The sequence below is a fragment of the Varroa jacobsoni genome, unplaced genomic scaffold, assembly GCF_002532875.2.
Source record: "Varroa jacobsoni isolate VJ856 unplaced genomic scaffold, vjacob_1.0 scaffold_1468, whole genome shotgun sequence".
In the NCBI taxonomy this organism is placed as follows: Eukaryota; Metazoa; Arthropoda; class Arachnida; order Mesostigmata; family Varroidae; genus Varroa; species Varroa jacobsoni.
The window spans coordinates 516,265-529,392 of record NW_019214370.1 but is presented as its reverse complement, the minus strand read 5'-3'; the positions used below and the strand labels follow the sequence as shown (position 1 = coordinate 529,392).

The 13,128-nt window shown below is 39.6% G+C and overlaps 2 protein-coding genes across 8 annotated transcripts in view; one reads left to right on the top strand and one right to left on the bottom strand.

The window, feature by feature from the left end:
- Positions 1-1,228, bottom strand: part of tefu (Serine/threonine-protein kinase tefu) — a 32,448-nt gene extending 31,220 nt beyond the window's left edge. For all 6 annotated transcript variants that reach the window (XR_015314937.1, XM_022850565.2, XM_022850568.2 and 3 more), the window contains exon 1: positions 1,039-1,228. The gene's annotated coding sequence lies outside the window, so the exon portion shown is untranslated. The remainder of the gene's footprint in view (positions 1-1,038) is intronic.
- A 465-nt stretch (positions 1,229-1,693) lies between these two features.
- kermit (PDZ domain-containing protein GIPC-like protein kermit) overlaps positions 1,694-13,128 on the top strand; it is a 31,905-nt gene continuing 20,470 nt past the window's right edge. Inside the window, exons 1-2 of one of the 2 annotated variants that reach the window (XM_022850543.2) lie at positions 1,694-2,847; positions 8,816-8,931. The gene's annotated coding sequence lies outside the window, so the exon portion shown is untranslated. The remainder of the gene's footprint in view (positions 2,848-8,815; positions 8,932-13,128) is intronic. The other variant, XM_022850542.2, reaches the window with a different exon arrangement.

Here is a 13,128-nt window from a genome sequence, read left to right as displayed (position 1 = left end):
TTTCGTGTAAGGAAAACCTTTTTGGTTTTCCTTTGCAAACATATATCACTTGTTCCTATCGGCACTGAGTGTGTGTTTTAGTTTACGGCCGTTATTTGGAGAACCTGTCGTAATACCAAAAAATAACCCAGATAAAATATTGACCACTTCTCGACTCTTTTCATGATACTCAGCTGTATCATCTTTGCTTCCACAACTAAAACTTCTGCAAGTCTTCGCTAGTCAATTTATTGTTTGATAGTAGCTAATTAGAAGCAGGATTTTAGCTTTGCGCATTTATGTCTATGTCTTTAACCATAACCAACTGCTTTTAGGCAACCGGATTGAACGATATTAAATGAACTGGGCAGACTTTACCCACTCGTAAATCTGAACATATCCATTATTCCTCACAGAATGAGATTATTCCGAAAATGGTATCTGCTGAATTGTTGTATAGGAAATTTAAGTTCTGAACAATAAAACAAAGCTCGTCACTTCTAACATCATCGACCACTGCTTCATTTAGTGGGTTTGATCACCCCTTTAAAAGCTAATCTCCCTATATACATATTAAGATATGGTGTCTCCCTCAAACACCATTTTAGCAGGGGCTTTTGTATTTGTAAGGCATACATTTAAACAGAACGGGCCATTAAATTTCGTGTTATTCTTACTGTATTCGATAACAGCAATAACGCATTTAATATAGTAAGTTATCGGTAGTTGAGGAAACCGTCAAGTGGCAAATGTTATAGGCTTTGCTAAGCTTACTTCCTCTCAGAAACGCGAACAAGGCCTAGAAGGCCACTCTTGTCAATAGTGGTGGATGCCCATTAAAACTATCCATTTAGCGATTTCTACTCTCAGAATATGTCACAGTCTTGGATATGCTTTCTAACATATCTAGCTTGATAATTTAGACCAAAACAAAGGGGCGTAAAAATGGCAAAATACCTAAGCTGCAAATGAGCTTCCTTAACAGCCGCTTGATCGTCGTCCTTGCGTACCGAAATCGATAGAGCTATTCGATTAAGGGTCAATAATGACATTACTCACAGTGAAAGTAGACACACAGGTCTCCAATTAATCCAAATTAAATCCAAGTAACTTCCCAATTATAGCCATTGGTAGACTTATACAGCATTCGCGCAGCAAAGCCGCATGAAGTAGCAATTAGGATGCGGGTAACGTCACATCACTACTGCATCCAGAGCCACTCACCCCTTAAGTTTTCATCACCCTCTCGGCCAACTGCCTTTGGCCCTAATGCTATTAAGCCAACGACTTAAGGAACAACTGAAGTATTTCTGGCGCGCAATTTCAAATCTCGACTGCTAATGGCGGGCTCTACACAGCGTTGTCTGCTACTTATATTTTGAACAAAATAATCATAGAGCCCGACGAGTTCTGACTCTTTCAAAAGAAAAGAATGGCATTTGCTTTTAACCACATAGATTTCAAATGCGGGGTGGCTAATTGCTAGAAAAGTCAACTAAGAATCTCTAAAAGCCCAAAGGTCCTACTTAGACTCCAATACTGCTGTTGTCGGGAAAGGAGGCCTTTCAACAAAGCATCGTATCTGGCCCCCTCTGAAAGAAAAAAAACAGACAGACACACAGCTATGTTTACAATGCTATTACCCTCGCCCCTAAGAGAAGGCCCGGACGCGGGCACCCTTGATGCTTATCTCAGGCAGGCACTGCTATAATGATCTATTTGGTCATGTACAGAAAATGAGCAGGAAAAGACTGCATTGTCCTCGTGCAGCAGGTGGACGCGAAAAAACTGACGCGTCAGCGGACGCCATGATGCTGTCATCGCCGTTGGCGAATCACCGCCGCGAGCAGTCAATCATCCGTTGTACGTTTAGCTCGCGTCCCCCGAAACGCGACACAAAAATGACGAAATGGACGTATCGAGCTGTGGCAGCGCCTGTGGTGAGCGCTGCGAGGCAAATGCCAAGAAGTAAAACCCACGAGAACGGAGGCGGCTAGGGCCCTAATGTCGCTCGCCGCACACAGGAGCATTAACTTAGATCTATTGAAGAGTAGCCCTCTCCTACCAGTGCCAGCGGAGCTCCCCGACCGACCGGCAGAACAGACGGCGGAACAGATCGCAAACGTGGAACGAACAAGGTGCTGGTTTATTGTCGCATGCGGCCTCCAATTGAGGCAGACCACTGCGGCGACGAAGACGTCTGCACGAGAAACGACAAAAATATAGAGACAAATGATGCCACCTTGTTTTTTTTATGGCCTCGTCATATGTGTCGCATCAGCTAAACAATAACATTGATCGATAGGTCGTTTGCTTGTCTTAAGCGCTGCTGCCGATGACAGAATAGGGTAGTATCAGAAAGCGCTGAGTCAAGACGAAGAAGATTCTGAAGAGCTTGTTTCGCAAGTTGTGGTACAAGCGGGATTCTCTTACACTACGGTTTAGGCTATAATGACCCTTTGAACAATTCAGAAACAACTCCTGTTTATCGGTGCTGCTGCATCCAGAACAAGCTACAATCTGTTCATCGAGCTTATGTTATTTTGTGTGTGTGTGCGTACATCTTGTTGTTACTCGTGTGCTTTCTTTGGATATAGAATTATACAGAAATAAATAGTGGTATAAAGCAGGATTTCCTAGCTAACAGTTTTCATCGCGAGGTCTTAAGTGGTCAACGGGTTGTGAATAGCCTGTGGACATTCTTGTGGGCGTGTTTCCGATTTGATGTAGTTGTATACGATAGTCAATCGGGCTCTTGACAATAGGGCGATACATCTTCAAGGGTGCGAGTAGAACTGAACGACGCCTGCGATTGAAAACCAAGCAGTAAACGAGAATACTGGAGTCCCATTTCAGTGCTTCCGCCAGGTGAGTTGGAAAGTGAGATCTGTTAGAGTTGCCCTGGCAACAAATGCAGGAATAAGCAGAAGGTTACATTTTTTTGTTGACTGACTTGGATCTATGCATTCGTTCTCAGTTTTAAGTAAACGACGTATTAGACGCTCTCAATACATCGTATTCTTCCTGCAAAAGATCCCGTCGTGACCTGAGAAACTTTTTTGTTTCATGGCAAACAGATCTTCAGCTTCTCTTCCTAGTTAACTATCATCGCATTCAACCTTCTGGTATCTCACCGTTCGCATCTGCAAACTTATGTGTGTAGCTTCCCAGTCAGCCCCAAGCTTAAACTAAGAACACCTCTACCATTTTTGTTTCTATTAATTAACTATAATAGTTCGGCGCTTATACTGAAATTAGCTTATCTATCCGCTGATCATTTAATTATGAACTCCACACGTTGGTTTCATTGAGCAAAACGCTCAACTCATATCAAAACACTCAAAGCAATCAACTGCAATTTGCTGTTACTTCAATTCGTAAAATGATTATTTGAACTGGTTGTGTCGTGTACTTAGCTGCTCCTATTCAATACTCCCTGTTTGCTTGTTCATCCAATCGGTCATCCATTACCTGGTTCATCGTAAGGCGACGAAACATATAGCAACAAGAATGGCAGCGAACAGGGCATTAAGTATGCTGCTTCTGCATCTGCCCACAAACAAGTCTTCCTTCTGCCAGATGCCCCCGGCATCCATTGTCCTATAGGAATATCCATCCGTATGCCATCGACGCACACATTTTGCTCACACGCGAATCCACGCCCAAGATGACTAACCACCAGCAGAACTGTCATCTCACAGCAATAGTTGCAGCAACAATGATGAAGGTTGCCTATGGTAACGATACCCGTCTAGCCAAAACGAGTCTTCTCTTTTGTATACATACACATGCGCAGACACAATGAAAAAGTAAGCCATGGGCGGGCATTTAACAAGCAATGAACAACATAGGGCCTCAATAGTCAAAGTCACCAGCGTGCACTGGGTCGCATTGGCGTCGCTAGAACCCCATAGGAGCACAAGGAAGTGTGTCCTTGTTAGCTCATTTCAGTTTTAGCCCCGCAGCTTTACATCGCCGAACAAGCCCATAGGTAGTCGGCCAGCGTTTTGCATTCATTGCGACAGAGCTATGTAGACAATAGCATGTGTCCGTTCGCGCCACAGAAGCCAGTGGACTCAGGCCAGTCATTACGATATGCTGAATTTGCTCCCATTCATTGATTCTAGCCCAATTAGTTACGGAGGAATGCCGAATGTAGTTGAGACACGAGGAACTGGTAAGCACGACAAAGACAACAACAATTGCAACAAAGGACAAAAGATAGAATTGCTCTTCCCTTTTTAATTATCACCGGGCTATATGTAGCGGCCAAGGAAAGGGCAAAAGGATACTACGTTTAACGCTAACAGTTGCAAAAATCGCCAGTCTGCGAGCATGTTTTTATGGGCTCGGACAGGCGGACCTTAACAATTATGTACATTAATTTTGCTAAAATAATTACCGAAATGTTCCTGCAATTACCTAATAGAAGTGAAATAAATCATGAATCTACTGGTCCTCTAAAAGTTAGATCAACGGTTTTGTTTTTAACACAGACGTTTATTTGAGCCACCTGCTCGCCCGAGAAACTCAGCTGCACGATCTTGATGGACAGATGCGGAGCGATTTCTCTAGGCGCTCGTCCATAATTTGAAGTGTTTTCTTATTTTGATTAAAGGTCTAAAATTGATAGTTCTATCCACGTGTGTTGGCTAACATGAAGCAAACATATTTCTAGAGAAAGAGGCACTTCGCTATCGGTCGAAACGTTACTTCTGCCGAGTTGCAGTTTGAATTTGCGTTCCAGGTCGAACGAATAAACATCGACTGTTTAAAATAACCGTTCATATACCACATGTAAACATATATATTTATTTCCTGAGAGGTGTGCTTCACGAAGCAGCGCAGATCGTTCCGGTCGATTATACAAATGAGATGTAAAAAATTATCCAAAATGGCAAACTGCACAGTTCTTTAGCGGGACCCGCCTTTGCAGAATCCACGAAGTCATAATGGCCACTAATCTCTCCATTTTTTTTTTATCATCTTAACAACGGATCTATATTTGTCTTTTTATCCTCGAAATATTGAGGCTAATGTTTTCGTCTCAAACGTATAAACTATCGAATGACAGAACTCAATAGATGATTAGGAGCGTTATCAGATTATGCGGCGGTCACTGAGCAAAAACGTGTTCTTCCAGTTTATTTCAACTAACTAGCCAAAGTGACAGAAAGGTTCTGATGTGAGGTTTTTCATTGTTCCTTGCCACGGTATTACGTCGATATCGTGTTAGCAGACAACTAAAGAATGAGCAGTGGTCTTAGATTGGCTTGCGATTGCTTAATGTGATTATTACACACGTGTCCTGTCACATCGTCGATGACGCCTGTTACTATTATACTGTTTATTATTACAACCATTATACTAAGATCGTTGTTTAAAGATCGCGTTGTATTTGCCATTTGTATCTCACAGCTATGCACTCTATAGACTCTCAGCTTTCTTACTGTACAATAGGTAGATCTTAGCATTAAAGAACAAATACGAATTTTTCATGCAATGGCGGGCAACCATCATCCCATATCCGTTTAGACAATCTAATCCTTCTGCATTTCTCGCACTCGAATATTGATTTGTGGAACCAATCCGCCTCACCAACACAAAATCATACTAACAACAAATTTACAAACTGTAAACTATAATAAACATGACTGTACGGACATCAAATTACTATATATATATATATATATATATATATATATATATATATATATATATATAGCATGACACAAAAATGTTACCTGACGGCTTTGTAAAACGCTCAGCACTAGCAAAAAAAAAATAGACAAATGCCACCGAGTGCCAAGACAATTGTACGACGTATACGTGGCTACAATCTATATTGTTGGTCACCGACTCTGTTAGTAGACTGGTAAATAAATGAGTGCAAAGTTAAGGTTCTGCGTGTCATTATAGGTTGCCAAGTATAGTAGTGTGCCAGGTGTTTGCATCATACATGCGCCTTTTGCTATTGCACTTTGCTAATGACACCCCAGTCCATTTTGATCGACAGCTGTTTCAGATGTGTTGGCCACCTGGAGTTCATTCGTAGCGTATGTCGTACCATCCGTTGGAGCTTGTAGTTAACTCGTTCGCTTAGATATAGCCCTTATCTGGTCGCAATGATGAATGTTTTGCGGGAAGGCTAATATTATTAACATAATCAAATTATCGCAACTTAAATATCGCGCTCACTTTTTCTACACTTGAGTCGAATGACCAAGTTATTATGTAAGCATAAGTACAGATAAAGGTTCCTTGGAAAAAAATTATCTACACGTGTTGCGTGTCATTACCAACAACTCCGGTGTCGGATGGTAATATTTTTTGTGTGTCTTATGTCTATTGTAGAAAATTTCATTTTTATCACACCATGCCAAAAGCCTGCACGTCGCTCGTGGAGATTCTTCCCGTCGTTAGCATTTATGATTGCTCTTATACCCTCTCCAAATAGTGACGGATTTTTTCGTGAAATCGGTTACGTATTACAGTGTAGTTCGATTAGGTACAGCGTTGCTAAAAGACGTTGATAAAAATGCTTAAGTCCTAAGTTATGGTTTGTTTCGTCAAAATAGGTCAACACAGTGATATATACTGTGCTCCTATGCTATTCTACCAAATATCAATTATTGGATTTGACTTTAGCCGAAGATTTTGAATTAAGCAGGTTACTTCGGATCTTATACCGTTTACTAGGTTACGTATACTAAAATACTGCGATTATGTCAATGTCACGTATGTATGTATGTACGCAATTGGCTTATTTGTGTTACCTATTTTATTTATCCAATTTGTAAATTGGATTTTAAATAAAAAGCCTTTTCGATCTACATAAACACTAGATCCATATAGATTTATCTCTGTTGGCCTAATAAGAATTCCTCAGTCATTGCCTAAAGCATTGGCGTCCTCAATACAGGAAAACAAACACAATGTAAAATTCTACATGAACAACCAAAAATTCACTTACAAAAACGTTAAAAAGAAAAAAAAAATAATTGAATTACCAATTCGCCAATAACGAACAATCTTCTCCATCACACGAATTACCCTAGTTAGTTTTAACGCAGATTAATAACAGATACACAATACTAATTATACATATGAGCTACGGACCAAACGCTGCTTTAGACTTCAAACGATCTAATCTATAGAGAAAGAAAACTGTGTGATTTTTGCCAATTGTTAAATTTTTCTTTTAAATAAACTTAGTTCAAAGTGACGTTTGAGCCCCAGCCCGAGCGCGCACTAAATCAACGGCAGCGTTCTGTTCAACCGATTAGCGTCATTGGCACCATCCCCCTTTACGTTCGCCACGTTGAAATATTCGCACGATCGTCAACTGTAAGCAAATCATCTTTCGGCTGATTGAGTTAAAGCAATAATATTTGCATTCGCCGCTATGCCGTGTGCATAGGGATGATGAAGAAGAACTCATTTTTGACGCGTTCAACCCGACCCGTCACGGTCTTCATTGTCGTATTAAATCGTTGTTGAATGTGTTATCAAGTCCCCCCAGTCAGCGTTCGATTGTCGATGGCAACGGTCGCCGATCGCGCACGCCGTTGAGCATTACGAGCTTACGATAAGGGCCTGTTGTTGTGTCTCACCGTTTCGCTGGTACTAACTACTAGATATGTAGTTTTCGTTCTGGCACGCAGTCCAAGAAATGCGTTGATAAACATCGTCAACAGCTTATGATATTATTTGTTGCGTTTCGGGTTTCGTCCAGGAATGATTTCCCTTCTTTATTTTCGATTTCATGTAGAAGTAGAACAGTGTGACAGTTCCCATTTTTTTACCCTCATCGCCCTGGTGTTCTCATGCAACACATCTGGAATGAGGCGTTTGCCGCGTATTTCTTTGATCATTGCAATTTCGATTCACAAGCACACACATGGACCCGTCCAACGTCTATGCATAAAGTACTGTGGACGCGTCTGGCTCTACAGTGGCATAATCGCTGCTTAGTCGGCTCGGAATTTTTCGGGATTAATGTTCTTTTATTGACAGTCATGCTAGTTCTTTCTGCACGCGGTATCTGTTGTTGGGGCCTCTTTGGCCTTCACGAAGAGGCTGTCGGTTTGATGTATCTGATATCGCCTGGCGGTTGTTGATAGCGAAGCATTCGAAGTGTGCGAAAAGCTGCTAAAGCGGAAGTGAGAACAGCTGTTGTTATAGCTGCCCCTGAAAATGAATGAAGAGTGATGTTATAAAAAAAACAAGCTTGATTTTGGATGCTATTGAAAAGATTATGATGAAAAAAGCAGTTGGCAAAATAAACAACAGATAATGCTCTTTAGTTCAATTTGTGCATCCAGTTCAGCGTGCGTGAAACCCTCGTATGGTTGATTTATACGAGGATAAAATGCATTGGGTGGGCTTTGTCGTCTATGTAGATGGTAATTTTGACCTTCTGTCCCTAGAGATTATTCAAATAAATCAGCTTTTCATTGTTATTACGATCACTATTTTCAAATATGGAGAATAATAATTAGGGCGTACTCATGATATTAATATATATTTTTATTATTGATAATGTAGCGGTAATACTAATAGCCATGGTGTTCTAAATGGTTCGCTGAATCTTTGCTATGCTACACATGGATATGCTGCTCGTGCTTATTATGTATATATATATACGAACGACTGTGAGTTTTGGTAATACGGGCTGATGATTCATAATGGACTCTTATTTGATTTGTATCTTCATCTTCGGCGTCCGACCAGCTGTAAAGTGAAATGCTGGCTTGAGGTGTTATATATTGCTGTACTAGTATAAATTGGGAGTACTGGCGCGGAGCGAGTTTTTACAAATAAAGCGGATTCTCAGATTTTCAGGAAAACATGAATCGCGGCCTTTTTACTTGTTCCTTTCCTTCTGCCATGGGCCTCCTGCTTTTGCCACTTCGAGCTATGAGAACCTTCTTTTTTTGGAGGACGGTAGAGGTTAGTGGATCCAGCTTGCGTTGAAGAACAAATGTTCATCCAGAATTGAAACGGTTTGGCTTATACTGAATTTTCATTATTTCTATAGCCTTTATTCGATTGTCTACGAAGTTCGTTTTATGAGCTTCCGTCGACAGTAGCCATTTGTAAGCGGTCGTAGATATGACTCGGCTGCAATAGTAAAACGATTTGCGCACCCAGTAGTCATATTTATAGAGTAAGTAATAAAGCGTTCCTTATTATGGACTCTATTTACAATACAATAAAACTTAAAACTAATCAATTAAGGCAAAAACACTAATGCGTCTTTTCTTTTATGCGTTTTCAATACGGATTTGACTGTGTCAAACTCACGGATTTGTTTAAATCTTAACCAGGAAGCATAACGAAATTATATCTGTCTTTAGTATTCATTTGCCACGTTACTGTAAAACAAGACACATAGTGATGAGTAGTTAAGTTACTACCACTACTACTTCTTGAATTGTCTACTATTTTCTGGACGCTACTCGAAACATATCCACTTCTGTCGGAACGATCCTACTTACCAGCTTGAACACCTTAAACTCGCGACCTGATTGTATATACAGTGTTATTTAAAACGATATTAATAGTTTCCTAGTGTGTGGTGCAAACTCATATACACTAAAGTTATCTGTATATAGTAGGAAAGTTAATACTTTCAATTCTAGTTAACGCGTAAATATTGGGAAGGTGCTTTGCCTTTGTAGGTCGTACGTTCCTATTGTGGCTTAGGGTTTTTGAATATGTCTGTCAAGTCAGACCCCCCCCCCCCGCCCCCTAAAGTAACTGGGGTGAATTCAGTAGCTTTGGCGTCTCATAATTTTAAATTCTCAATATCACAAGTCCTTGATACTGTGGTTTATTGGTCTGAGTTCAGTTGTCAATGGCTGGTCTATCAGCAGTATTTTTTTTAATGTTTTCGTCACAAACAGCACGTGGTCGTATTGTTTAATTCTATTAATGCCAATGGGGAAAACTGTGTGCCATTATATGGATTCATACTAAAAGTCTATTTTTCAATGGTTCTTTTTAAGTTAAACTATATTTTCACGGACTATCTGCATTTTCTAGGCTGTTACGCACTAATTTTAGGGCTAGCAACGCTTGTGCCTAGTCCATGGCTTCTCAAAATAGGTTAACCATGTTATCGTACAATACAGCTTTACGATGAACACATATAGAGTAAGAAACTTTTGTATAGCGAATTGCTACAAAAAAAAAAACCATTAATTGCGAGAAATCGAATCTCTGGTATTATAACTGGGTTCAACATTTGTCACTCACCCACCCACTTTCTGCTCAGTTAAATCGAGTCAACAAGGTGTACTTGTTATACAACGCTGTATTTTTCATCCCTGATCAAAACTTTGTTGTGCCGTCAGCATCCTTCGTTTAGCAGCGGCGTTCTAGTTACGACCAAAAGAGTAACTTACAATTGTTTAGAAACACTAGTTCAGCACACTCATATTACCATCGCTACAAGTGCTACTCAAGTTTTAAATAACATTATTTTCAGTCTACTTTAATCCATTTCGGCCCTTGTTGGCAGGTAAATAAATATGTTAAACGCTTCATATATACAGCTTAATAACCAGACATCAAAGTATTTCAAGATCATAAAGACACTTTGCGTTATACGAGTCTCATTGATACTTTTACTTGGCTAACTTGCGCTAGGCATGACATCTATATATACCACAATATGCCATTTAAATGAATAATATAGCGATATACGCTACTGAATTATTAAATAAATTCAAATTAATATATCTTATAGCAGCGCAACAGTCCAGTATTCTACAGTTACGCTAAATTAGTTTTTCCCATCCTAGCTTTTTCGCACAGGTTCCATCACAGAAGTAGATTCTAGATCGGCGATCGTGACCTGTCTGCGGCAAACTCACAAATAACGCTTCGCAAACACCACCTATCGTCTAGTACAAGGTTAATCTCCAGGTGAAGACCAGTCATCGACGTAAAGGAACTCATCTCACAGTCGCCTATTTGTTTGTTTATCTTTGACTGTCTGTCTTCGTGAACGGTTACATGTTTCTTTTGTACGAATGCCATAACGATACATATGCACCGTCGCATTAACGTTTCTTCTATTAAGTGCTCCAACACTGGTTTGCGGAAGAATAACTTACGCTACTGCACCATAGGGGCCGCGTGTTGCGGCTACCCGTGACAACGAAGAAGTACGTTAAGTTGTTCACCGCTCGATGTTACCATTATGAAAGTAGTTAGCAGTTAAGAGAAAAGCTGTTTGTTAGCTATGCTACTAAAGTAAAGACTTATAGATTAATTAACTATGCAGGGTCTTTGAGTGATTTGAAGTCCTTTAGATAACAGAAGATACATAAATTATCGTGATAAAGAGCAAATTTAACTGTGCAACGTATTTGGAACAAGTTCACCGTAATGTCATTTTTATATACCTATAATTTTACCTTATAAGCATAGTACAGGGTTGTTGAACATTATTAAATAAAATCATTTCGATGACCACAGTAGCCATTGCTGCAGCTGTTGCGATTTACACATGCTAACCCTACGGCATTATAATACAATATTATAGGACTACAGAAATTATGTTCCTGCTATAAATGTTCAATCCGTTTAGGAAATACACAATTCAATTTGTGTATTTCCTACTACCTAAACGGATGTGAAATGTAGACTCTCCAATTGTCAAAACAGTTTTGCCTTACTCTACAGATCGCATCAAATGCACGAATGGCGTAACTTATGTCAGAGTTTGTATATTATATATTTCAGAATTTAGTTATCGTGTTAGCATAGTATTTGCGTTATTCCGCGCATGACAGTTTGGCGTACCCATTGTTCAACGTAACAAAATAGGCTTGGAATTATCTGTTTAGGCCCATACGTGTTCCTTACTCATGGCCTATACGTATTGATTACTTTAATTTATTCGATAAATCAGCAATAATAATGTTATCTTGCACCGACCGATTCAGTCACAAAGTTTATTTCTAGGAAGTTTGGGTTGTATCAGAACACTAACGTAACTGTACGGATGCTTGATTTTGGTAAAATTAGTTTTAAATATTGATCTAACTGACAATGTTTTTATTTTGAATGCGGTAATGTAGAAGTTTAAATCTTCTCGACGTGTATACACGAGCCGAAGCTGGTGATTAGATAATGAAAGAAAACGACCTTCAGATAACTCATCCGAGAAAGCCATTTGCTATTTCGATACCTATAGACTATACGCAAAAAAGTTACGGTATAAATCAGCCGTACTTGAAGCACAATAGACTATTTCCTAATAGACGAATACAATGGGTCAGCGACCAGAAAGGTCAACACGAATTTGTTCACTTAATTCGTTACCTTATAAATACGCGCCTGTTGTCAATTGTTAGCATATTCTGTCGCCATCTACAGTGTTACGAGGTTCTTTGGCCGTGTTTTCATCCTGATTTAATTACACTCGGCTAAGCAAAGGTAGCGTTACTCTAATGAATTATCGTTAACGATGTAGCAATCGAAAAGTTCAATTTAGCAATATTGAAGAAACAGAGAAATGTAACGGACCTACATCCTACAAAATAGCTGTTTTTTTTTTTTTATAATAAACTTTAGCTATTTAGATAGGAAACATCAGGCCATGTATGTTTCATGTACTTTGTTCTATTCTACAGACAAACGGCACACTTGATCGGAAGAATACAATGGCTGCTGTCTCGCTAATTTATAGTGTTTCTTAAGGTTATTTAAATTTACGACATGATGTTATTATTGATTGAAAAACATAAACGCTATGATAAACGAACATAAAGGTTGCGCTTTATTAAGACAGTATCAATGTTTTTTAAGCGGCCAAGCATCTCTTGCATGCATAGCGGGGGTAATCTAAAAGTTTGATAAATATATTTAATTATCGAAAAAGTATCGACCGCCTTCTAGCTAGAGAACTTTCAAGTTGCATAGCTCAGGTAACATAAGTTGCGTCGGATTGGCGTTGGTGTCATGTGAATATCGAGATTTAATAGTAGTCGACGTGCTAAAATTGTCGGAATGGCTTTATTCACACTTAGGATAAAACGCTTTAAAGATTGTCGAACTCCCATAAAAATCCGCTACGTTTTATGAGCCCAGGCCCCTAAACAACTCTGTACTGTTTATGGTCAAGACGTGTCATCG